The 3,283-nt window shown below is 43.3% G+C and overlaps 1 long non-coding RNA gene across 1 annotated transcript; it reads left to right on the top strand.

Annotated features, from left to right (window-relative positions):
- The first annotated feature begins 574 nt into the window (after positions 1–574).
- On the top strand, positions 575–2,627 carry LOC137848305 (uncharacterized). Its single transcript, XR_011091267.1, has 3 exons — positions 575–1,110; positions 1,683–1,781; positions 2,412–2,627. It is a non-coding gene; the product is annotated as an uncharacterized lncRNA (long non-coding RNA).
- The last annotated feature ends 656 nt before the right edge of the window (positions 2,628–3,283 follow it).

The following is a 3,283-nucleotide window of genomic DNA, read 5'->3' as shown; positions in this document are numbered from 1 at the left end:
CCCTCACTCCCCCTCTCCTCAGAAGGAAGGGGGAGAAAATACAACACAGAGAACTCGAGGTTTGAGATGAGAAAGGTTTAATTAAAGGGAAAGGGAATGGGAAGGAAAAACAGATACAAAAGAAACAATCAGTCCGCGCGGAAGCACAGAGAGAGAGAAAAATTATTCTCTACTTCCCATCAGCGAGCGGTGTTCGGCCACGTCCTGGGAAGCAGGGCCTCAAACGCGTAGTGGTTGTTCAGGAGGAACAGCCCCCTCCCCCACGAGAGCCCCCCCTTTTATTGCTGAGTGTGACATCAGGTGTTATGGAATATCCCTTTGGTTGGTTTAGGTCAGCTGCCCCGGCAATGTCCCCTCCCCATCACTTGCCCACCCCCAGCCTGCTGGCTCTTGGGGGCTTGGAAGGAGTCCTGATGCTGTGCCAGCACTACGCAGCAATAGACACAACACTGGAGTGCTATCAGTGCTGTTCCAGCTACGAGTGCAGAGCACAGCACTGTGCGGGCTGCTGCAGGGAAAAGGTGACTCCAGCTCAGACAGACCCAACACAGTAGCGTGCTCCTGATGGATGGACCGCATGGTGCAGACCCATATTGGAGCAGTTCCTGAAGAGCTGCTGCCTGTGGGCAGCCCCCGCAGGCTCAGTTTGGGAAGTACGGCATCCCCTGCAAGGGACCCCATGGGGAGCAGGGACAGAGAGGGAGGTGTAGGGAGCAGCAGGGACAAAGCATTATGGACTGCCCTGTTCCCTTGCATTGCTCAGAGGGAGGAGGTTTTTAGTTCTCACTGCTCTAGTTTATTACCATTTGTCAATACATTACATTGATCTTCATTACGCCGAGTCTGTTTTCCTTATAACGGTATGTGGTGAGTGATCTCCCTGTCCTTATCTCAACTCTCAAACATTTTTTGCATGTGGCTGTTCTTCCTTTTTGGCTGAAGAGAAATGTCACTATCACCTAAGTAATTTAATAATCCTGTTTGACCTAACTATTCAAGGTTCATTCTACACCCTCTTTGTTTTTTTTTTTTTTTCCACAGAGAGGAAAATATACTATTCCAAAGTGGCTCTCTCCTAGCAGTACGCTGCTGCTTAGCCAAATGCTACAGGTAAAGGTGCTGCTTCTACTCAGATAGGTCTACAAAATGCTATTTCATTAGGTCGGAATACTACATCTATGAAGTACTTAGAAAATATTTGGTGTTTGAAGATTAACTCTTATATGTCTGAATCCTTGAAGGAAAGGTTAGCCTTGTCTTCTGCAGAAAATTCTCATGCAAGAATGTAATAATAGTTCATGGAGATAGAAATTAAAATGTAAATAATTAAATGAAGTCTTGAAGCACCTTGCATTTGGGTGTTCTATTGATACAGCACAATTAAGAAGCGTTTATAAATGAGACGTTTTATTAATGAAGCTGAGCGTATGAAATATGCCTTCGGGCTACATCTGGGCAGTCTAGTCACTGCAGAATGTTACTGGAACATGTACTGTAACCATAGGTGCTGTAACTGTTATTCACAGCTCAGACATTTAACCTTCCTTTTGGTGGGGTTCTGAAACATTGTTGTTGGTTTCTATTCTATCCCTTCTAAGCACCCAGAAGGTCTGAATAAAAGATAAGTTTTTTCTTCTATTCTCACAGATTTGTGTAACAACTTGATTCTTCCTGCCCACTAGGTGGACCCAAAGAAGCGGATTACAGTTAAGCATCTGTTAAGTCACCCGTGGCTCATGGAAGGTTATTCAGATGCTGTCCACTGGCAAAGTAAATATCCAGTAAGTACACTTGCCAAGAAGGTTCCTTGGCATTTCATGTAATCTTATTTGCTGTCACAACGGTACGGTTCTTTGCCATTTCTTTTGAGGAGGCATTTCAAGGTACGTTGTCATTGTATTCTGTCGTTGATGCTTAATTAGCAAAACAGCTAGCTTCTCATCAAAATGTGCAGAACTTCTGTATATGAGCAAGCATTTGCAGCCAATGCCTCCTGCTGGCCACTGGGTGCTGCTGTTTGTCTAGGTAAAGAACAGCTTGTTGCACGTGCGCTGTCAGTTTTAAGCAGCTCTGGCAAAGACGTGCATGCCTGATGCAGCTTTGCATATTTAAGAAGAGATAAAAGTGTAGCTTCCACTCAAGTGAAAAATCTTATCTGCAGACAGCCTTTCCCATGTGAGTTCAGATCCTCTCACCAGGGAGGGCCGAGACGCTGAAGTTGCTGAAGTTGTGTGACTTTCTCCGTTTACTCACGGCAACATTTAGCCATGATGCTAACTAAAATACAAAATCTGAAATGTTGGATAATGAGGGACTCCGCCTGCTGCATAGCACAGCAGTGTCATGGTCAGATGTGTCTCGAGGAGACAACCTGAAAGCTTCATGCTTGAATGTAGTCCATGTTCTTGCAGCAGGGACACCTTGACGAGGACTGCGTGACAGAGCTTTCCGTGTTTCACAACCAGAGCAGGGAGAGTATATTGGAATTAATATCAGAGGTAAGAACTACATGTTGTTAATTTGTTGTAATTAAGCATGCTAATACAGTAAGTAACCTGAGCGTATTGGCAGCCTCATGGTGCCTTATTCTCAGGCGTGAGTTTTGCTGTGCTTTTCCAACCTAGGGAATCCCCCCAGAATTTCTGATCTGTCAGTACAGCTCTGAAGCTCAATTTTGCCTTTTCTTTTTCCTCCTTTCATTGTGTTTCCTAACCTTTATTGATATTTTCTACCATGCTAATATCCTTATGAATTTCTGAAAGGCAAAATAGACTCAACCTAAAGATGTCTGGATGAACAACCGATTTCTTGCACTGGCTGAACTCCGTGCTTTGAAATGTTCTGATACCGGAGAGAAAACTTGCAGTGCATCGCTCAGCCAGGCTATAAAATAAGCGTGGGGGAATTGCTTTTCACAAACTTTGGAAGAAGTGAATCAGTTCCTGTCCCATTGGAATATAAATGACAAAAGCTGAGCTGACTACCTGTAGAGGAATTGTACCAAGGTGTTAGTGGTGATATTCTAACCTGGTAGAAGAGGCTTACAACATGAGGTGGACTCCGGCCTTAATGTGAATCTGAAAATTGTCCTTTGAAATTTATTTATTTTTTTATTCTACTGTATAGAACGAAGACTTGGGATAAAATCTTTCACATAACTGTAGCAGAAACAGACTTTTAAAATATGTGTTCTATTTAAAGTGGATAAATTTTGGAGTAAATATTGTTGGTTGTTTTTTTGTTTGTTTGTTTGTTTGTTTTTTCAGTTACAGGAAATAAAGGA

Source organism: Anas acuta, chromosome Z (assembly GCF_963932015.1).
Source record: "Anas acuta chromosome Z, bAnaAcu1.1, whole genome shotgun sequence".
Lineage (NCBI taxonomy): Eukaryota > Metazoa > Chordata > Aves > Anseriformes > Anatidae > Anas > Anas acuta.
The sequence above is the reverse complement of the archived record's forward strand: the minus strand, read 5'-3'. Positions and strand labels throughout refer to the sequence as shown.